Source organism: Porites lutea, chromosome 3 (genome assembly GCF_958299795.1).
Source record: "Porites lutea chromosome 3, jaPorLute2.1, whole genome shotgun sequence".
Classification (NCBI taxonomy): Eukaryota; Metazoa; Cnidaria; class Anthozoa; order Scleractinia; family Poritidae; genus Porites; species Porites lutea.
In genome coordinates this window covers 6,569,691-6,593,433 of record NC_133203.1, presented here as the reverse complement: position 1 = coordinate 6,593,433, position 23,743 = coordinate 6,569,691, and the positions used below count along the sequence as shown (strand labels likewise).

The window sequence follows — 23,743 nt, the reverse complement described above, 5'->3', positions numbered from 1 at the left end:
AAAAATTACAAACTTCCTCTTGGTTCGTTTTAGGAAAAAAATTGGCCTTGAAGTAGTGTTTGACGATTATCTAGTTAAAAAACAAGCCGTCCAAGACTATAAAATATTGATTTTAAACAGTGGCCATATTAGATTTTCTCAAAGGGGTCAACCCATGATTTTGGTCAAAAAATGGAAATTTTATCTTTGTACTTTTTTGGACAAATGGGTCTTGAAATATTGTTTAATGATCATTGAGGTAGAAAACAAGCCCTCCTATACTATAAAAAATTGGATATGACAAAGTTGCAAAACTGAGATTTTTTATATAGGTGTTAACCCAGGATTTTGGTCAAAACTTTTTGTTTGTTTGTTTTTTTTTTGGCAAAATAGGTCTTGAAATAATGTCTGATGATCATCTAGCTAAAAATCAAGCCCTCAGCCAATCGAAGGTGTTAGCAATTTAACGATTAATAAGTCGTTTTTTCTTGCAACAGATCATTCAGCCTGTATAAATTTTTGTCCACAGTCAGTCAGCCAGTCAGCTATGCAGTCAGTCAGTCAGTCAGCCAGTTAGTCAACCAGTCAGTCAATTAGTCAGTCAGCTAGTCGATCAGTCAGTTAATCAGCCAGTCAGTCATTCAGCCAGTCGGTCAGTCAATCAGTCAACAAGCCAGTCAGTTAGTCAGTCAGCACGTCAGTCACTCAGTATGTCAATTAGTCAGCCAGTCAATCAGCCAGCCAGTCAGCCAGTCACTCATCAGCCAGTTGGCCAGTTAATAACTCAGCCAGTCAGTCTGTCTGTCAGTCCGGTAGTCAGTCGGTAAGTCAGTCAGCCAGCCAGTCGGCCAGTCAGTCAGTCAATGATTTTGGTCAAAAATATTGCAAATTTCCTTTTTGTTTGTTTTAGGAAAAAATAGGTCTTGAAGTAGTGTTTGACAATTATCTAGTCAGAAAAAAAGTCGTCCTAGACTATAAAATGTTGATTTTAAACAGTAGCCGTATTGGATTTTCTCAGAGGGGTCAACCCATGATTTTGGTCAAAAAATGGAAATTTTATCTTTGCATGTTTTTGCACAAATTGGCCTTGAAATGTTGTTTGATGATCATTGAGGTAGAAAACAAGCCCTCCTAGACTATAAAAATTTGGATATTACAAAGTTGCCAAACTGAGATTTTTTTGATAGGGGTTAACCCAAGATTTTGGTCAAAAATTGCAGCTTTCCTCTTTGTTTGTTTGTTTGTTTGTTTATTTTTTGGCAAAATAAGTCTAGAAATAATGTCTGATGATCATCTAGTTAAAAATCAAGGCAATTTAACGATTAATAAGTAGTTTTTTCTTGCAACAAATCATTCAGCCTGTATAAATTTTTGTCCACAGTCTGTCAGCCAGTCAGCTATGCAGTCAGTCAGTCAGCCAGTTAGTCAACCAGTCAGTCAGTTAGTCAGTCAGCCAGCAAGTCAATCAGACAACAAGCCAGTCAGTCAGTCAGTCAGTCAGTCAGTCAGTCAGCAAGTCAGTAAATCCGTCACTCGTTATGTCAATCAGTCAGCCAGTCAGTCATCAGCCAGTTGACCAGTCAATCATTCAGCCAGTCAGTCTGCCTGTCAGTGCGACAGTCAGTAAGTCAGTCAGTAAGCCAGTCAGCCAGTCAGTGAGTAAGTCAATGATTTTAGTCAAAAACTGCAAATTTCCTTTTAGTTTGTTTTAGGAAAAAATAGGCCTTGAGGTAGTGTTTGACAATTTTCTAGTTAGAAAACAAGTTGTCCTAGACCATAAAATATTGATTTTAAACAGTGCCCGTATTGGATTTTCTCAAAGGGGTCAACCCATGATTTTGGTCAAAAAATGGAAATTTTAAATTTGTATGTTTTTAGGCGATTGGGCCTTGCAATATTGTTTGATGTTCATTGAGGTAGAAAACAAGCCCTCCTAGACTATAAAAATTTGGATATTACAAAGCTGTCATACTGAGATTTTTACACAGGGGTTAACCAAAGATTTTGGTCAAAAATTGCAAATTTCCTCTTTGTTTGTTTGTTTGTTTTTTTTTTTGGCAAAATAAGTCTAGAAATAATGTCTGATGATCATCTGGTGAAAAATCAAACCCTCAGCTAATCAAATGTGCTAGCAATTTCATGATTAATAAGTTGTTTTTTCTTGCAACAAATCATTCAGCCTGTATAAATTTTTGTCCACAGTCAGTCAGCCAGTCACCCATGCAGGTAGTCAGTCAGTCAGCAAGTCAGTCAGTTAGTTAGTCAGTCAGTCAGCAAGTCAGTCAGGTGGTCAGTCCATCAGTCAGTCAGTTAGTCAGTCAGCCAGTCAGTTAGTCAGCAAATCAATGATTTTGGTCAAAAATTGCAAATTTCCTTTTTGTTTGTTTTAGCGAAAAAATAGGCCTTGAGGTAGTGTTTGGCGATTATCTAGTTAGAAAAGTAGTCGTCCTAGACTATAAAAATATTGATTTTAAACAGTGGCCATATTGTTTTTTCTCAAAGGGGACAACCCATGATTTTGGTCGAAAAATGGAAATTTCATCTTTGTATGTTTTTGGACAAATGGACCTTGAAATATTGTTTGACGATCATTGAGGTAGAAAACAAGTCCTCCTAGACTATAAAATTTTGAATATTACAAAGTTGCCATGCTGAGATTTTTTCATAGATTTTGGTCAAAAATTGCAAATTTCCTTTTCGTTTGCTTTTTTGTGGCAAAGTAGGTCTAGAAATAGTCTGATGATCATCTAGTTAAAAATCAAGCCCTCAGCCAATCAACGGTGATAGCAATTTAATGATTAATTGTTGTTTCATAAAGTGCTAAGTTCAACCATTCTTTTTGCCAACTTTTTTTGAGTTGTTGAGTTGAGGTTGCCACTTTGAGTTGCATATTGTCTTTTCATCAACAATCTAAACTAAATTCATTGCTTTCTGTTGTAAACCTTTTCCTTAAACTTTCTAGGAACAATTGTAGTGTACATAAGGTTCTTTGAACCAGAAATTTACTTGGATGAATGGTAATATGAAACTTGCAACAAATCATTCAGCCTGTATAAATTTTTGTCCACAGTCAGTCAGCAAGTCAGTCAGTTAGTCAGTCAGTCAGTCAGTCAGCAAGTCAGTCAGGTGGTCAGTCCATCAGTCAGTCAGTTAGACAGTCAGCCAGTCAGTTAGTCAGCAAATCAATGATTTTGGTCAAAAATTGCAAATTTCCTTTTTGTTTGTTTTAGGGAAAAAATAGGCCTTGAGGTAGTGTTTGACGATTATCTAGTTAGAAAAGTAGTCGTCCTAGACTATAAAAATATTGATTTTAAACAGTGGCCATATTGTTTTTTCTCAAAGGGGACAACCCATGATTTTGGTCGAAAAATGGAAATTTCATCTTTGTATGTTTTTGGACAAATGGACCTTGAAATATTGTTTGACGATCATTGAGGTAGAAAACAAGTCCTCCTAGACTATAAAATTTTGAATATTACAAAGTTGCCATGCTGAGATTTTTTCATAGATTTTGGTCAAAAATTGCAAATTTCCTTTTCGTTTGCTTTTTTGTGGCAAAGTAGGTCTAGAAATAGTCTGATGATCATCTAGTTAAAAATCAAGCCCTCAGCCAATCAACGGTGATAGCAATTTAATGATTAATTGTTGTTTCATAAAGTGCTAAGTTCAACCATTCTTTTTGCCAACTTTTTTTGAGTTGTTGAGTTGAGGTTGCCACTTTGAGTTGCATATTGTCTTTTCATCAACAATCTAAACTAAATTCATTGCTTTCTGTTGTAAACCTTTTCCTTAAACTTTCTAGGTACAATTGTAGTGTACATAAGGTTCTTTGAACCAGAAATTTACTTGGATGAATGGTAATATGAAACTTACAACAAATCATTCAGCCTGTATAAATTTTTGTCCACAGTCAGTCAACGAGTCAGCTATGCATTCAGTCGGTCAGCAAGTCAGTCAGCCAGTTAGTCAACCAGTCAGTCAGTTAGTCAGTCAATAAGTTAGGCAGTCAGTCAGCCAGCCAGACAGTCAGTCAGCCAGTCAGTCATTCACCCAGTTGGTCAGTCAGTCAGTCTGTCAGCAATTAAGTCAATCAGCCAGACAGTAAGCCAGTCAGGCAGACTGTTAGTCCGTCAGGAAGCTAACAAGTCAATCAGTTAGTGATGCTGGCTGTATAAGCCACAATGTAGATTGCATGTCTGATCTAAACAACAGTCAGTTTTACATCTCTCCATCTTCCATGTGAAAATCTTGAGAACTTTGAACAAAGTTCTAACCATATTGCCAACAAAATTTAAAATTTGTTATGGTTTACAAATTTTAAATTTTACAAAATATTATAAATGAGATTTTAGTGATCAGTCCATTTTAAAATTTTTACAAAATTGTTGTTTCATAAAGTGCTAAGTTCAACCATTATTTTTGCTAACTTTTTTTGAGTTGTTGAGTTGAGGTTGCAACTTTGAGTTGCATATTTTCTTTTCATCAGTTGACAATCTAAACTTAATTCATTGCTTTCTGTTGTAAATCTTTCCTTAAACTTTCTAGGTACAAAAATTGACTTGGATGAATGGTAATATGAAACTTCAATGGGTATTAATGCAAGCTTCCAGCACAATGCATGAATTATTTATCTTCACATTGGAAAAAAATTAATGCTGGGTTGTTTCTCCTTTTTAAGCCAAAAATTTCCCTTGTTTTCCTTCACTTTTCCACATGTTTATTGACACAATGATTGTGAGCTTTAACCAAAGTTTTCAATGTCATTGGTTCACTGACAATATGGCAGTTTTAAATTTTTGCAATGACTTTGCAAGTGTGCAAAAATTGGCACATGAAAATGGTGTAAAACTGCTTTTTAAATATAGCAGAACTTAGCTCATATCTATAACATAGCTGTGGCAAAACAGCTGATCAAAAGCAAACTAATACTTATCCAGGAGTAAAATCAAAAATCTATTAGGCATGATTAATTATCAAGCCAAAGGTTTTAAACGGGGTGGTTCTTTGCACAACAGGATTATAAAATTGAATTTTTACATGCATTATCATGAAATAAGATGAAGGGTGTGAAAATTTCTAAAGCCAGTCAGAAAATCAATGTGAAACCGCTACATGTAACCTGTTCCAGTGGTTCATTGAAACTCTCAAATTATGTTTCAAGTGGTATGAACACATAAAAAGTGTTTTGGAAGTCAATGTTTTCCTTCATTTTGTGTAGACAGTGACTTTGATTGCCTTTTGATCTTGAAATACAGACGTGCTTTTCCTGAAAAAGTTGGGGTCAAGTGACGTTTTCCAACTACACTAAGCCAGATGCTCTGAAAATAGACATTGATTCAACTCACTTTTTCAACTTCAATTCTTTGAGGTGTTCCCAATTCTGTTCAAAATCATTGCAACGTTTCTGCACAACAGCAACTAAAGTGATTTTGCGGTCAACTACATACAAGGCATCAGCTGTTGACAATTTTGCCTTGTATGTTTTACTTACTAATTTCTGCAGTTGAAAGATTGTATTAAGAAACCTTGTCGCACAAAAAAAACCCTGCACAAGAAATCTCCACATGCCTTGTATCATGTGAACGTTGTAGTGAACTACTGGGTGTGTGCAAACCAACCAACCCCTTAAAGATGCACTTTATTGTTAACTCCTCTAAAGTGCATTTAAATGCATTTTTAATTTTGTGTCCTGGATAAGATTAATAATTGTCTTTTGAACAAGCAAGCCATATTTTGTTTATCTGGTTCACTCAAGAGCTGGATTACAAAGCATTTATATACAGCACTTACGGTACTTAAAATAACCTCTGAAGCTTAAAATATATGTTGAAGACTTGATCCAGTCTGTTTGTGGCATTATGCATCTGATCTGGATAAGAAAAGTATGAGCCTACATAAGCAACAGGTTAAACCAACTAAGTCAAGTTACAATCATTAAGATTACAAAAACAAATTATTCTAATTTTTCATTTCATTTATTTTCTAAGAACCATTAAAGTTAAGTGGATTGAATAATAACTATAGAGAAAATTTAAGGGCCTTCTTTCTCCAGTGACAAAACAAAAGTGCTGTTCAATAGTGTGTTTTCACATGATGTCACGAAGGCCATATTGGTGTCCCAAACCAGCCCTGTGGGAGTTAAACTCTTCTCTTATGCAAACGCTTTCTTTTTTTCCAATAAATTTGCATAGATGCTGGCCACGTGAGTGAAAACACTCTATAGTTTGGCTAAGTAGAGCAACACATCGGGCTAGCATGTTTGCAAAACTGCAAGACTACTTCAGGCTTGTAAACGTAAACAACATCTTGACAAAAGGGTGAGCAATTTTTAAAATGTTCATCTCACCCTGCCCAATCAAATTTGTTATTTCAAGGGTTGAATAAAATCTCGGAATCTAACAGGCAAGAGCAAATTGAATTACACAATGTCTGATAAAGATTTTTCGCCAAATAAATAAGTTGGTGCCTCAAGCCTTTTTGTAACAGATTGAATCTATGATAATAAAAATTAACAATCTATAATAATAATAATAACAACTTTACTCATTGAGGTTACCCACATCACATTCAGAGACTGGTAAATTTGAGGAAGTAGAGTAATGTATGGTACATGTAAAAATGTCCAATTTAACTAAGAGTCATCCCTAATCAAAGTGACAACCAATTTACTACATGAGTAAGTTACATTCTACTTTGCCATGTTAGTAGTAGTACAAATGAAGGTCACAAACCAACCTATGAACTTGTGATCTCTATCCTGTGGCAATAATGTCCTTTAGTTTGCACAGCTGCCTCCATCAATTTGGAGCCACTCATAAACATGCATCTGAAAATCTTTTCCACCCTGGTCAAAACAAATTACCACATTAATTTTAATATCAAAAGATTTCGCCTGAATAAGGGTTGTGGAACAACAGTGGGGTGAAATACCTAATTCCCGTGGAACAACTTGCTTTTAGGGGATAACCCCAGCTGTTCCTCAGATCAGGGCTGTCAATAAGGGCAGGAGGTCCAGGATTTTCCCCGGCTTCTAAAGGGCATAACTAAGGGTCTTCAATAAGAGCCGGCAGCTAGCGAGATTCGCTGGCTATTCATGTAAACTTGCCACCTACTTTTCATTGGAAATTACTCCAGTTTTTTTTTTTTTAAATATCACATGATTTAAAACAGTTACTAAAACAACCAGTGGTTCATACTGTAGCTTATTATATTGGCGAGACGAAATAAAAAAACACAGGTAAATAAGGAATTATTCATTTGCTGTCACTGAATAAAAAAGCCAAAATTTAATGATGTCTGTGTTCTGCTTAAAAACTCTAATTTTTGCTCCATTTTGGCTAAGTCAGGGTTGTCGTTAAGATTTCGAGTTGCCGGGTAAATACAAGAAGTAGGCGGGGAATCAAACACCTAGGGGTTTCTTTTGGTTCTAATTTTCTTTTATTTTCCATAAAAAGTAGCGAGGGCCACACTCATAGTAGCCGGGGGAAATCCCCGCCCCCCGGCTCTTAATGACAGCCCTGTAAGTAGAACAACACATCGGGCTGCCATATTTTCTTCCGATGAGCAAGCAACATGTTGCTGAGATAATAGATGTTAGTAGTAGTACAAATGAAGGTCACAAACCAACCTATGAACTTGTGATCTCTATCCTGTGGCAATAATGTCCTTTAGTTTGCAAGCTGCCTCCATCATTGGAGCCACTCATGAACATGCATCTGAAGATCTGTTCGACCCTGTTCACAACAAATTGCCACATTAATTTTAATATCAAAAGATTTCGCCTGAATAAGGGTTGTGGAACAACAGTGCCCGGTGAAATACCTAATTCCTATAGAACAACCTGCTTTTAGGGGAAAAACCCCAGCTGTTCCTCAGATCAGGGCTGTCAATAAGGGCAGGAGGCCCAGGATTTTCCCCGGCTTCTAAAGGGCATAACTAAGGGTTTTCAGTAGTGTACTTCAGGCTAGTAAACTTAATCATCTTGACAAAAGGGTAAGGAATTTTTTAAAAATTTTCATCTCACCCTGCCCAATCAAAGTTGTTATTTCAAGGATTGAATAATAATAACTTCACTCATTGAGGTTACCCACATCATATTCAGAAACTGGTAAATTTGAGGAAGTAGAGTAATGTATGGTACATGTAAAACTGTCCAATTTACATGTAACTAAGAGTCATCCCTAGTCAAAATGACAACCAATTTACTACATGATTAAATTACATTCTACTTTGCGATGCTAGTAGTAGTATAAGTGACGGTCACAAACCAACCTATGAACTTATAATCTCTATCCTGTAGCAATAATGTCCTTTAGTTTGCACAGCTACCTCCATCATTGGAACCACTCATGAACATGGATCTTAAGATGTGTTTGACCCTGTTCACAACAAATTGCCACAGTAATTTTAATATCAAAAGATTTCGCCTGAATAAGGGTTGTGGAACAACAGTGCCCAGTGAAATACCTAATTCCTGTAGAACAACCTGCTTTTAGGGGGAAACCCCAGCTGTTCCTCAGATCAGGGCTGTCAATAAGGGCAGGAGGTCTAGGATTTTCCCAGGCTTCTAAAGGGCATAACTAAGGGTTTTCAATAAGAGCCGGCAGCTAAAGAAATTCCCTGGCTATTTCAAGTGAACTCGCCACCTACTTTTCATTGGAAATTACTCCATTTTTTTTTTTTTTACAAATAACATGATTTAAAACAGTTACTAAAACAACCAGTGGTTCATACTGTAGCTATTGGCAAGACGAAATAAATAAACACAGGTAAATAAGAAATTATTCATTTGCTGTCACAGTATAAAAAAAGACAAAATTTAATGATGTCTGTCTTCTGTTTAAAAACTCTAATTTTTGCTCGATTTTGGCTAAGTAGAGCAACACATTGGGCTTGCATATTTTCTTCCGATGGGCAAGATGAAGAAAAGGGCAGGAGGCCTGGGATTTGCCCCGGCTTCTAAAGAGCATAACTAAGGGTTTTCAATAAGAGCCGGCAGCCAGCTAGCCTGAATTTCATCCAATTACTTTGAGTCGTTATTACTCCCTCAGTAATGTCTGAACTGACCGGCTGTTAATGCCTTCCAGTGACGTCACTACTCCTTGACCTTTGCTTCAATTCATGCAAAAAGTAAAACATGATTTCCAAGTGGCAAACCAAGAAAATATCGTTTGGAAATGTCTGCATGATACAGAATTGCTTTATTTTTTTAAATTGTAATTCATATTTAACGTTCAAACGATCAACTGCATGCAGTACAACTCTGAACTGGTTGTACTAAATTCTATAATCAAACTCGGTCCCAATCATACCAAGAAATAAACACACACACGTAACACTTTGTTTTAAAAACACAATGATTTGCTTTAATTGAAAAGAAGCTATTTGGTCCTTAACGAAGAAAAAAAACAAGGAAACAAGAAAGAAAAGTTAACAGAATCATTACACTTGACGGTCAAAATAGCAAGAAGGTCAAATTATAATATTGATCTCAGAAAACTTCACGTAAACAAAATCACTAATGCCGCCGAAACCACAAAGCGGTTCTAAATGAAAAACCTACCGACTCTCCACAATGATTCTTTATTCGCAGTTCAATTTAGCATTTCAGTTTCGAAGACAGGGGCAATTTTGCTGTTTAAGGTAAAGATTAAGCTTATCGAAATGTTTGAACTACATGAAAGAATGCCAGAGATGCGATCCGCTGAATATCAAGCGACAATCCCGCTAAAAATTTTCATAGTTATACATAATTAAGTGAATGTTTAGACAATCAACCAATCAAAATCCCTTCCCAGTTTCCGGGTAGTGAGTGACGTCACTGGACAGCATTAACAGCCGGTCGATTCAGACGTTACTGAAGGAGTAATAATGACTTGAAGAAATCGGGATGAAATTCAGGCTATTTCACGTGTACTTGCAAACTACTTTTCTTTGGAAATTACTCCAATATTTTTTTACAAATAGTTAACATGATTTAAAATAGTTACTAAAACAACCAGTGGTTCACGCTGTAGCTATTGGCAAGAAGAAATAAAATTTACTGGTAAATAAGAAATTACTCATTTGCTGTCACTGAAATAAAAAAGCCAAAATTTAATGATGTCTGTGTTCTGTTCAAAAACTCTAATTTTTGCTCCAGAATGCTGGAAATGTATTCTAAAAGGCCTAGATTTTGAAATTTTTCTGGGGGACATGCCCCTGGAGTGCCCTAGAAACAGATGCGAGTTTTTTTCCATCTCTTCCTAATCCAAAGCTTTTGCCACCCACTTAAGACCTTATTGAAAACCCTGATAAGAAACCTGATAGCAAACGAAAGCAAAATAAAACCAAAGGGACATGTTAACTGTTCAGTTACCCAATCTGCAAAAACAGACCTTTCTCCTTGTTCACTGCCACTGGGGGATGTTTCATGAGGAGAAACATTTGTCACTCAGTGACAGAAATTCCATACCCTTCACTAGATGACATAAAATCTGTCCAGAATTTGGTCATAAGCACTGATTGGATGACGAAGTGGTCACATTCTTTTATCAAAGACTTAAAGTGGAACAATAGATCGCAGTTAAGTCAGTCAGTAAGCCAGTTAGTCAACCAGTCAGTCAATTAGTCAGTCAGTCAGTCAGTTAGCCAGTCAGCCAGTCGATCAGTCAGTCAATCACACAGCCAGTCAGTCATTCAGCCAGTCGGTCAGTCAGCAAGTCAATCAGTCAACAAGCCAGTCAGTTAGTCAGTCAGTCAGTCAGCAAGTCAGTCACTCAGTATGTCAATCAGTCAGTCAATCAGTCAGTCAGTCAGTCTGCCAGCCAGTCAGCCAGTCAGTCATCAGCCAGTTGGCCAGTCAATCACTCAGCCAGTCAGTCTGTTTGTCAGTCCGGCAGTCAGTCAGTCAGCCAGTCAGTCAGTCAGTCAGTCAATGATTTTGGTCAAAAATTGCAAATTTCCTTTTCGTTTGTTTTAGGAAAAAATAGGCCTTGAAGTAGTGTTTAACAATTATCTAGTTAGAAAACAAGTCGTCCTAGACTATAAAATATTGATTTTAAACAGTGGCCATATTGGATTTTCTCAAAGGGGTCAACCCATGATTTTGGTAAAAAAAATGGAAATTTTACCATACCCTTCACTAGATGAGATAAAATCATGGTCTGACTCACAATTTGCTGCCATTTTGGAACATCTGGGCAACTGAAAAAGCTTGGGCTCAAATTACTGCAGAATCCCAGATGTTTGACTACATAGAAGTTCAAAGTAAGGTAGTTTTTGAGCCGCCATCAAATCAGTGTTGTTGTCAGTGATGTTTTTGAATACTTTTATTTAAAAAAATAGTACTCATCCTTGGGTCTATTTTTTTGCGCCCCATTTGATGTGACAACATATATTTTATGCAGCAATTTTTTTCCAAATTGCAGAAATCCTTCAAGGCCGTGCTCTAGAATAAACCCTGTAGTACAATTGTAACATTTACTCTTTATGGCTCAATTCAATAATGCCTCTATTCATGTCTCACTGTATGCACCGTGTGTTCTTGCAACTATATTTATACATGTATGCAATCGTCCATTGGCTTGGCTTGAGACGTATTACGTTTGTCTAGCTATGAATCTATAGCAAACAATCAATATTTGTAGAATATGTTCTTCTCTACAAGAAGCATTAGAGTTTTGCTTGAGCTTGTTCGCAAATGAACACAACACTTAACCAAAATCGACCAGGAGAAATATAAAATTGAACAAATTTGCATTTGGAACCCAAGCACTACAGGATTTATTACAATGTGTAAACATTGATTTGCATCATCAGTATAGAATTTCTGTTGCTGATTCCTGCAAAACGTCCCAAGCGGCGAGGAGCAAGGATAAAAGGCTGTTTTTTGCAGGCTAATTCCCTGCCAACTATAGTTTCATATACCCATCAACTTGACATTTTAGCCAGAACCCTGCCCCATGTAAATGACTTCCTAGCCTGTGTCAGCAAACATCTCCAGAGCTAAATCTTTTTCTAAAATTCTGCAAGTAACCAATGAGAGTATTACCAATGAAGATTCCCAAACTAACCTATTATAACAACTTGTGATCTTTCTCCTGTGGCCATGATCTCCATATGTCAGCTACTCCTCTAATGTTGGAGCCACTTATAAACACCTGAAGATCTGCTACAATCCTGTTCAAGACAAATCTTTGTTCTTCTCTTCTGCCTGAAAAAGAAAAAAAAGGAATCGAAGATTGAGCAAAGTTTCATGTAATTATGTACAGGATAATTTTAGAATTCCAAGGTATTATTAAATACGGTTGAACCTCTCTACAATGGCCACCTTGGGGACAGAAGAAAGTAGCCATAATGATTGATGATTGGATCTTTTATCAAATTCTCTCAACTAATTCTTTAAGAAAATGTATGGAGATCAGTTTGGAGAATTTTTACGTTGATATTGGCGCAGAGAGGTGAGATAATTGTCAGTGATACTACATGAACTCATGATGTACTTGTTTGCAATAGTTTGATGTAACTAGCAGTAGCCATTGGCTAGGAAGTGTGGGCGAAACCATTTTTATAATTATATAGGTGAATTTGATTGATATCAATTGTATCAATCAATCGGTAGATATCGATGACACACTATGTTTGGCTTATCAATTTATCTTAATTTTACCGATTTCATCGATCAATATCTGAAGATACATCTGTTCATCTGTTCATCCAAATGATAACTGATTTCATGCAAACGGTGAATTTGTTGACAATTGAATTGCAATTGAGAGTCAAAGTATCAAACAATTATCACTTTTTAAAAAAATCTTTAAAAAAATCTTATCTTTTCTTTAAAACCAGGCACCAGTTGTTCGAAAGGTGGATAACACTATCCACCGAATAAATTTCTATCCAATGGATTATTGGTATCCAATGGATTATTGGTTTCCAATGGATTATTGGTATCCAATGGATTATTGGTTTCCAATGGATTATTGGTTTCCCTAATACTTATCCTCTGGATAGCGATTTATCCGGTGGATAGCGCTATCCAGCATTTGAACAACCAGGACTAGGTTTAAAATCGTCTTCTGATGGCCAATATTGGTCAGGTTTGTGGGAGACTACTATTTGACGATTTAGATCTGCCGCCCTTTCAAAATAACATCAGTGTAGCAGTTCCAGGTGTAGATACATCCCAGATAAGCCAATGAATAAAAATTGAAATCAATACGCGAGGAGCCGCAAGCAGTAAAATTTCTGTCCCGTAATCTAATCAGTTAAATCATCAAAGTTGACAGGTCTTTCTGATACTCAAAGCGACTGCTCAGTTAACCATTTACACCTTCAGTGCGAAGACTGTCACAAAAAAATTTTAAAACACCTTCAGCATAATTGCTTACCATAACAGTGGTAGGTTACGCGCGTCTGGTCGGTTTTAAAGAACTTGATTGTGACCGCTGTTTTCATTCAGTGGCTGTGCGCATTGATATGCTATTGTTTAAACCAGACTGAAACGTAAAATTTTTGTTATAAAAGCAAAGTGGCCGCTGAGTAGAAACTAAACTGTCCCAAAGTATTCCGTTTCATTTGTGTACGTTCATTTTGATGGGGCCTGTATGATGAATTTACCACACGTACGTAAATAAGATCAAGATTTAAAACATATCATTTTTTCTTTTGTGGAGTAAATTCATTTTTAAAAAGTCTAACCGGTAAACCACTTTCTTCGCGCACTTGTAAAAATGAGCATTTAATATGTCGCGCTAAGGTGCTAAAATTTTCTTCTTGTGTATTAGATTTCAGTATCTTCATTTCGCGCCAGAATAAATTAGTTTGCACGCAAATGGCTTCTAAAAAAATCACAAGGTTTGTCCCACTTCGAGTCCACCTTCTGGAGATACGCCGGCTTGGTAGCTGGAATACGTTACCGAGGCGAAGATCTGTCATTTTTTTCTTCCCAGTCATTTCTTCCCATGACATTTGTTTATATTTGCAGTGAGAATGCACTGCATATCAGTGGATTTTACTTCATGCGGCTTGCTACTTATGAAAGAAGAGTGCCGAATTCGCTTTGTTCCCCTTTAATTCGTTGTCGAATGCAAAGTAAAAGAACAGACTATTGTAAGGTAAGAACTGAAGTTTTAAATTTGTTTCCCGGTGAAAATAGTGCACAGATTTCGTGAAACCTGTGAGTATTACCTCTGTTTAATATACCTAATGTGATGACTTGCACTTTTTCGATGGGCGACAGGGAGACAAACAACAATTTCTTTTGCAAATTTAAGTATAATTTACTTATCGAGACCATTTGAGGACGATTTTCCAGTTCGTTATATGCTTCATTACTTGGCGGCTTATTTCGGCTACGAGTGAGGAGTTAGATGACAATGTTTGTGTGCTATAATTATGCTTATAATTACTGACAGAAATTACTTTGTACTGAAACACATGAAAGCCATACTTGTTTAACCCTAGCAAAAAACTCTCCTATTGTGGAGAAACGTTTCCTAATGGTTGCACTAAAATCTACTACTCTGCATTTGCTCTCTGCAACCTCATGGAAATAACCTGATGTTTACAGTAAAATCTAATAATCACTGCATTTGGGCTCTATGTAACCTCGTGGGTAGAACATACCTGATGTTTACAGTAAAATCTAATAATCACTGCATTTCGGCTCTCCGTAACCTCGTGGGTAGAACATACCTGATGGTTACACTTAAGTCTAGTAATTACTGCATTTCGGCTCTCTGTAACCTCGTGGGTAGAACATACCTGATGGTTACACTAAACTCTGATAATCACTGCATTTCGGCTCTCTGTAACCTCGTGGGTAGAACATACCTGATGGTTACACTAAACTCTGATAATCACTGCATTTCGGCTCTCTGTAACCTCGTGGGTAGAACATACCTGATGGTTACACTAAACTCTGATAATCACTGCATTTCGGCTCTCTGTAACCTCGTGGGTAGAACATACCTGATGGTTACACTAAACTCTGATAATCACTGCATTTCGGCTCTCTGTAACCTCGTGGGTAGAACATACCTGATGGTTACACTAAACTCTGATAATCACTGCATTTCGGCTCTCTGTAACCTCGTGGGTAGAACATACCTGATGGTTACACTAAACTCTGATAATCACTGCATTTCGGCTCTCTGTAACCTCGTGGGTAGAACATACCTGATGGTTACACTAAACTCTGATAATCACTGCATTTCGGCTCTCTGTAACCTCGTGGGTAGAACATACCTGATGGTTACACTAAACTCTGATAATCACTGCATTTCGGCTCTCTGTAACCTCGTGGGTAGAACATACCTGATGGTTACACTAAACTCTGATAATCACTGCATTTCGGCTCTCTGTAACCTCGTGGGTAGAACATACCTGATGGTTACACTAAACTCTGATAATCACTGCATTTCGGCTCTCTGTAACCTCATGGGTAGAATATACCTGATGGTTACGCTAAAATCTAATAATCACTGCATTTTCTCTTTGTAACCTCGTGGGTAGAACATACCTGATGGTTACACTAAACTCTGATAATCACTGCATTTCGGCTCTCTGTAACCTCATGGGTAGAATATACCTGATGGTAACGCTAAAATCTAATAATCACGGCATTTTCTCTTTGTAACCTCGTGGGTAAAAAATTGAATGCCTCTCTCCTGGAAATTTTGTCCTCTACTTTGATAAAACATTAAGTCATTTATCTTTATAAAATGCGCCATGAAGATGCCAAAGAACAAATAAGCTGAAGTTTTCCAGCTAGCCCGAAGAAAACCTATTCCTGAAAAGCAGCTCTGATTATTTTCTCTTAAAAAAGAAAATGCATATCCCCGTGTACCAGATTTTTACCAGCAGCAATTCATTGATGTTTTGCTACACTGAGTGAGAACGTGACAATCACTTCAGATGCTTTCATTGACACGAGTTCCTATTTCGATATGTCTAATTTAAGCTTCACCACGTGATAGCTCTTCATTAGCGAAAAGCTCTAAGTGATATTTTGTTTGACATGTTGTTTAGGATCCCGAGGTTTTTAAACGCCTTCTCTCTGGCTTAACTGGTGAAGGTATTCTAGGAATTTGCCCTTCAATTCCAAATTCTTTGATGTGCCACCAGATGCCGTGTAAAAATATCACCGCTTGCGGCTCCTGGTGAATCGTTAGCGTATGCAATCAAGTAATTTTTATCAATTGTTAATGGAAAACAGTGAAAATCTATCTAGGGAAATCTTTTAGCCTGAACTTCAGACATCCCTTCGACTGAAGGGGATGTCTGAAAGAGAACAACTGAGAACTGAACATTATTACCAAAATGCTTTTGTTATTAGGTACAAAATAAGGGGTTTTAAAGAGAAACTTGTGTGTGTTGTAGTTTCCACATTTCTCATTTTCATGTTTGTTGATTAGTTGTTACTCATGGGTGTGTTTTCTTGGCTGCACTATCTTACTTATACCAAAAAAAACAAAATTGGTGGACTTCCATTATAAATCGTTAAAATCATGAAAAATCAATAATTTTATAGTGATTTGACAAAACAATTTAAGTTATCGATTTTCACCAATTTTTATCGATTGACTGCTGCTGGGGTTAATAATAGCCTACAAGTTCTCCAGGGCGCTCTGGTGGCAGGGCGGGAAAAGAAAAGAGAGCTTGCAACTACATCTCTGGAATTTTAATATCTGCATCAAAAAAATTGATCCAAATTGCTGATTGGCGAGGATGACATTAGTTATATTGTCAATACTCTTGGTTCATGCTTTCACATGTTTTTCATTGTTTGTTTACATTTGCACTCATTTCAACTTCGCACTGATTAAAGGAAATCTTACAGCTCAGTCGCATTGGAGAGCTTGCTCGCAACCTAAGAAATCATAATCATAAAACAACGAAATTACGACACAAGAAGAAAACAATGGACAATGAAAAACCAAAGAGAATAAGAACTGCCCGCATAGCTTTTGTGCAGAAAACAATGGAAGGTGCAACGGGGATCTTAGTCAAGCTGATCACATGGAAGATTCAGCAAGGGAAAAACTTATGGGATTGAAATTTACTGTAAATGAAAGCCTGGAAACTATCCAAAAACTGGACAAAACAATAATTCTGGAAAACACTAGGCAGAATCTGCAATAATCAAAGCTTGGCCGTTACGGTAGTTTATGAGTACAGTAATGTAGAAGGAGGCTAGGATGTCGCATTCTTGATCTCATTGACACACAAAAATTTTTTATCAGCCCTCCTCCTCGCCATTCCTGCCTCTTCCTTGTTGTATGGTTTGTATTTTTCAGACGGTTGATTGCCCTCACCTTCGCCAGCAATACATGTTTAATGAAAGTTTGAGTTTGTGTTTGTATTGGATTTTCAGAGTTTAATAAACAGGCTATGTGTAAAATTTCACATAGTCATTTTTCTCCATCATGTTGTTTGTATTGCATTTTCAAACGGAGCACAGCACATATTTCATTCCAATTAAGGTTTGCCATTTTGTGGGTAGATTGAAGCATAAATATAATATTACTGGGTTGCCTCTCACTGAAGATAATTAGGAAACCGTCAATAGTATTCTAAAACATAGATTTTGTAAGCCATAGTTGTTGATTTCTAACGACATGGAAGCTTTGAAATTGCTATAGTCAGTTCAGTGCATGAAACGAAGAAACTACATGTATGTGATTTGTATGACAATATTGAGATTAGTTTGAAGGCTCTTGGCATTGAATCAGAGTCTTTTGGAAATTTATCAGTTCCAGTCATAATGGAGAAAATATATTCCTTCTGAGTTAAGATTAATCATCAGTCCCAAGTTTGGCAGTAAAGCAAATTGGATTTTGGATGTGAAATGCATTGAAATCTGAGTTGGAGGCAAGAAAGAAGGTGCAATGCAGTGAAAACAAGTACAGATGTAGTCCAACCAATTCTACCCCCCAACAAACAGAAGGAAACAACCAGAATTTTACAACCTGGAGACCTGATGCTACTCCAGCAGAAGCAAAGAAACAAAATACTTTAGCATAGTATACTTGGAATGCTGCGCATGTTCTGGTACTGTGCAGACATGAATTTTCTAGCTCCACACTACGAGTGCATATTTTGTTTAATATAGACAGCTGCCCACCTAGACTATAGCCTTTGCTATTTGTGGGCAGTGAGAAAATATAATATGTCTGAATAAACTAATAAATGAAATAAATGAAATGAAACAAATGAATGTTGTTGAATAGATTACAATTTTAAGTTATTTAACGTAAATTTTGCAGTTTAAGTATGGTTAGAGATTAAAATAATAATATTAAATGAAAGCTTTCAAAATTTTATGGGACTTCAACATATAAACTTCTTAAACTTGAATAGAATAAATTTTGGACAGCGCTGAACTCTGAGAGGAGCAGTGACTATAATGATCAATTAGTAGTAAGATTTCAATTCATCGTTTTATTGCACAATGCTGTTTCATGTGGTCAAAGAATGGCTACACTCATCGGGCAATATTCACAAATGACCGTTAAAATACAAGAACTGGCAATAAAAGCTAACTTTGGGTTGCTATGGTATTTACAAACATTTGCTGTAGTAAAAGCGAAGTTATGGTTGCTATGAGATATAAAAACAGTAAAAAATAGATGCTACATGACATTTAGTACTGGCGATGAAAGGCGTAGTTAAGGTGATAAAATAAATCGTGTGTTGCAAAAAGATTGTGTTACTTGACAACAAAGTTCTTGAGTAGGTATCTGGTTCTGTGTTGGCATGAGCTTGCTAGTTCATTACGCTTGTTTACACTGCACAAATTCTTCTTACAGATGATTACATATTTCTCAAATAGGCATAAATTACATTTGTTGCTAATACTGCTATAAGGTTTGCACTGCTTAAGGACTCTCCACTTGATGGTTTCATTGCCAGTACTAAATGTCACGTAGCATCTATTTTTTACTGTTTTTACATCTCCTAGCAACCATAACTTCACTTTTACTATAGCAACTGTTTGTAAATACCATAGTAACCCCAAGTTAGCTTTTATTGCCAGTTCTTGTAATTAAATGGTCATTCGTGAATATTGCCCGATGAGTGTGGCCATTCTTTGACCACATGAAACAGCGTTGTCGCAATAAAACGATGACTTCAACATTATATATTTAATAAAAACTGAATCATTGGATAATGCAATTCTAGCATTTTGATTGGCTTAGCCGTTATGGTATATGAGCTATTATACCATGCTCTCCAAGGTCGGTGTACGCGTCAGTTTAAAATTGGAAGCTAGCTGAGATTTTTTTTCGCAAAGAATTGAGCAGCGCCCGAAGCAAATCGTTTTAATTCATTTCTTAGAAACCCCAAATTTTTGGCATTTTCCAAAAAAAAAGAAAAAGTAACGACATAGTTAAACCATTTTTCACTTGAGTTATTCTTATTATTCTTTTAATCTGAAAAATGAGCATAGTAACATTATAGAGAAAAACAGGAACAAAACCAGGAACATTTTTTACAGTATACTGTGTATTTTGTTAATCCAAATAATGGTGACTGGAACAACTGTGATGACAGGGATAACTAGAATGATAGGGATGACTAGGGTTACTGGGGTGACTAGGTAACTAGGGTGACAGGAATGACAGGAGTGACTTGGATGATTAGGATGACTTAGCTAGGTGACTGGGATGACTGTGATGACAAGGATAACTAGAAAAACTGGATGACTAGGATCATGAGATAACTGAGATGACAAGGTTGTCTAGTATGATTGGAATGAATAGAATAGATATGGTGACTAGGATGACTGAGATCACTTGGGTGACTAAAATGACTAGAATGAATGGAATGAGTGGGATACTAGGATGACTAGGATTACTATGATGAGAGGATGACTGGGATAACAGGGATCACTGGGATGACTGGAATAACATGGGAAACGAGGATGACTGGGACTATTTGAATGACCAGGATGACTTGCAGGATAAGGATGAATAGGATGACTATTAATGAGATGACTTGGATGGCTGGGATAAGTAGGATGACTGGCATGACTAGGACAACTGGCATGACTAAGATGAATAGGATGACTTGGTTTACTGGGATAGAGCGGTTTTCACTTGACTGTCGAAAGCGATTGGTTTTGGTTTTGGTTTTACTACGCCCTTTGGTTGGCTAGTGTATTTACTTTGGTTTTGGTTTTACGACAGTCAAGTGAAAACCGCTCTAACAGGGGTGACAGGGAAGATTGTGATGAAAAGGAAAAGTAGAATAACTGGGGTGACTAGGATGACTAGGATGACTGGGATGACTAGAGGGACTAGGATGACTGAGTTGATTAGGATGACTGGGATGACTAGGGTGGCTGGGATGAATGGATTGAGATGAATGATTAAGATGACTAGGATAACTACAATAACTACAGAGACTGAGATGACAAGGATGAATGGGTTGACTGAGATGTCTAAGGTAACAGACTCAACAGTGGTGACTTCGTTGACTAGGATGACTAGCTAGGGTGGGTGGGATAACTACAATGACTAAAATAATAGGGATACCTAGGATGATTGGGATGACTGGTGACTGGGATGCAAAGAAGACTAGGATGAGTAGGATGACTGGGATAACTACAATCATGGACAAAAGTCTTTGGGACAGTAATGCAATAATCATATTAAATATTTTTTTTGTCTGGGTTCCCTAATAAAACAGTGCATCCTTTTTGAAATTTTATTGTAGTTCCCCCTCCCCTTCCCCCTCACTCTATACAAAGTTGAAACTCTGAAACTTTGTTTGTGGGGTGAGGGGAGGACGTGTGAATTTGAAAACGCGGATCAGAAATGCAAAAGTGTCCCAAGACTTTTGTCTTTGATTGTAGGATGAGTGGGAAATCCAGATTTAGATCTTGAGATCACGACTTCAGATTTCACAATCTAACGCAAAATCTGACTAGGTCACTGGGATGACAGGAGTGACTAGGGTGACTTGGATGACTAAAATGAGTGGAATGACTGAGTTGGCTTGGATAACTAAGATGAATAGGATGACTGGAATAAGCTGGATGGGTAGGATGACTGGGATGACCTCATCTTCAATGAAGAAGCCTGAAAAAGATTTGATGCTTTGTGGGATTCGGAAAATTGTGTGTACCTCTGGAAAAATTCTCAGCAAAATGTAGTAGTCTCATACAAGTTAAGAAAGTTTTAAAAAAGGAAAAAAGTGATACCTAAAATGCCTGAAATCTCCAATGGGGAACCATGATCCCTCTAGCTTCTTGAAATGTCATCCCTTCACTTGCAGAAATGTTTTTGATATTCAACTTGTGATGGGCAAAGAATCTTCAGGAACATCAGCAAATGGGAAGGGTTCTGTTAAAAGGCCAGAGATGCAAGAAATAATACAGGTAAATTTGACTGTCAGGTAGAAAGGAAGAATAACATATTACTCTCCCTGCCTTTAATTATAATTATGGATGTCCATTTTTCTGCAAAATCGTTTCCTACCAGAATAAAAAAATGAAGACAAGTCTTCCTTCTTTTCAAAATTCATCAAAGATTTTAACAAAAAGATTTGCCTACAATATCAACTTTCTATACTTAAGTAATTTTTAAATTTTGTGATCTGACAACAGTTTTATGTTGGCTTTTGAAGACTATCTCAGAGATTACTTTTTAAGTAAATAAGGTAAGCAATTATTAATAAAATGGCTGTGCAAAAATATATAACCACCGCAAATGTGCACTTCCTCTTCTGAGAAAAACCCTGAGCCAGCTTAACCCCACAATCGGGGCACTTTCCCAAAGTCAGAACTGGCTGCCTGGACCATGGCCGGACTGGTAATTTTGACAATGAAACAGGCTTTTACCTAGAGTTTTGCAAAAAAACCATCTCCTTCCTTCATGCTATCTAGGATATGTCTGAATGAATAGTTTTGATTGAAAGTGAAATTTAAGATTTTAAGTAAATAAGATAAGCAATTACTAATAAAATGGCTGTGCAACAACAGCTGGTGATTATAACCACCACAAATGTGCACTTCCTCTTCGGAGAAAAACCCTGAGCCAGCTTAACCCCACACTCGGAGCGCTTCCCCAAAGTCAGAACTGGCTGGCTGGAAGATGGCCGGTCTGGTAATATTATTTTGACAATGAAACAGGCTTTTACCAAGAGTTTTCCTGAAAAACCATGTCCTTCCTGCATGCTATTTAGGATATGTCTGATGAATAGTTTTGATTGAAAGTGAAATTTTCATTAGGACAGGAATGGTCTGGCCAGTAAGTTCTGACAAATAATGCAAAGCTCCCTTAGTGATCGCCCAGGATGGGTCATAGACAGACTGTAAAACCAAGTCTCAGTAATGAACTAGGGTTCCTATTACTAATAAATTCTTCCTGCCAGCATGCAAACCATAGGGAACCCAAGCTATTATTTGTAAACTGCAAATGGAAATTAAATAAGAGATAAAATTCTACCTGTTTTGTTCTATTCTTGAATCTGCTGTGGTGCGAAGTGAAATTGAAGTTGTTTTACGATGCGAAAGAAATGCTTTATGTGGTTGTCTTGCATTTTTCCATGGGTCTACTCTGACCAGTTTGCCTCATTTGTTGTCTTTTTCTGTCTGAAAAAATAAATAAACTATTTTTATCAGCACATAATTGAACTGGTGTTGACATGATAGTCACTTCTTGCAAAAAATTTCAACACTCCTTGCAATCCATATAAACACCTTATGAACATAAATAAAGCATAATTAATGACATTTCCTGGATGGAGAAGATCAACATTTAGATTTAACCCTTTAAGCCCCAATATCTACATACAAATTCTCCAGACTGATCTCCATACATTTCCTTAAGAAATTAGTTCAGAGAATTTGATAAAGGATCAAAGATTTTTCCCTTTGTGATCTTTTTATTAATTCTCTTAGACTTTGCACTTGACAATCTATGGATATCGTTAGGAGAAAATTGACGTTGGTCGCTTGTTCTTGAGTAATTCAGGGAGATTAATCTAGCACCAGTATTAATGCATTCAAACAGAACTATTGTATTTTTGTAAAGGAAGGTTATGCTGGCCTAGATAGCTTTCCCATTTCATAATTTTTTATATTTGTTTACCTTTTTTTCCTGCTTTTACCCTTTTTAATATCTGTAAATTAGTTTTATATAATTATTTTAGGGGGGGGCACAAGTTTATCAGTTCTTAACTGTAATGTGTCACCCTCACTGAATAAAGTTATTCATTCATTCATTCTTAAACCATTAATTATACGGTGGAGAATTAACTCTCGTCTCAAGTTTGATAATAAACAGTTAAAATACCCTTCAGCAATAAAACACAGGGACATAGCTAGGATTTTTGTAGAAAAGGTATGCACAATTTTCCAAACCCCCCTCCACATATCCTTAAAGTGCAAATCTTTTTCAGGTTTCTTGATTAATGCAGAGGTTACGTTGTAAGCTGAAACATTATTAAACTGTATATAAAATGACATAACAGGAAGTTGTAAAAATCATAAATTGGTTGTCATTTTCTACACCAACAAGCTACTATCTTGTTTAACACATTGTTTTACACTAACAAAAGCATCCTACATTTGCATAATTGCACCCTACTTCATCTACTCTATCTCACTATCTCAGTCATCCTTGTCATCCCAGTAATTCCAGTCATTACAGTCATCCCAGTCATCCTAGCTAGCCAACTCACACCAGTCATCCCTGGTGATCCAAGTCATCCCACTCATCCTAGTAATCTAAGTCATCCTTAGTGTCATCCCAGTTGTCCCACTCATTTTATCCTA

The 23,743-nt window shown here is 36.8% G+C and overlaps 1 protein-coding gene and 1 long non-coding RNA gene across 2 annotated transcripts in view; both read right to left on the bottom strand.

Moving 5' to 3' along the window:
* The window catches only part of LOC140930305 (uncharacterized), a 280,280-nt gene that overhangs the window by 187,601 nt on the left and 68,936 nt on the right, over positions 1–23,743 (bottom strand). The window lies entirely within an intron of this gene.
* LOC140930301 (uncharacterized) lies at positions 5,244–21,300 on the bottom strand. The gene is made up of 5 exons (XR_012164835.1): positions 21,167–21,300; positions 12,033–12,172; positions 7,663–7,712; positions 6,715–6,771; positions 5,244–5,848 (listed from the first exon to the last, which is right to left on the bottom strand). It is a non-coding gene; the product is annotated as an uncharacterized lncRNA (long non-coding RNA).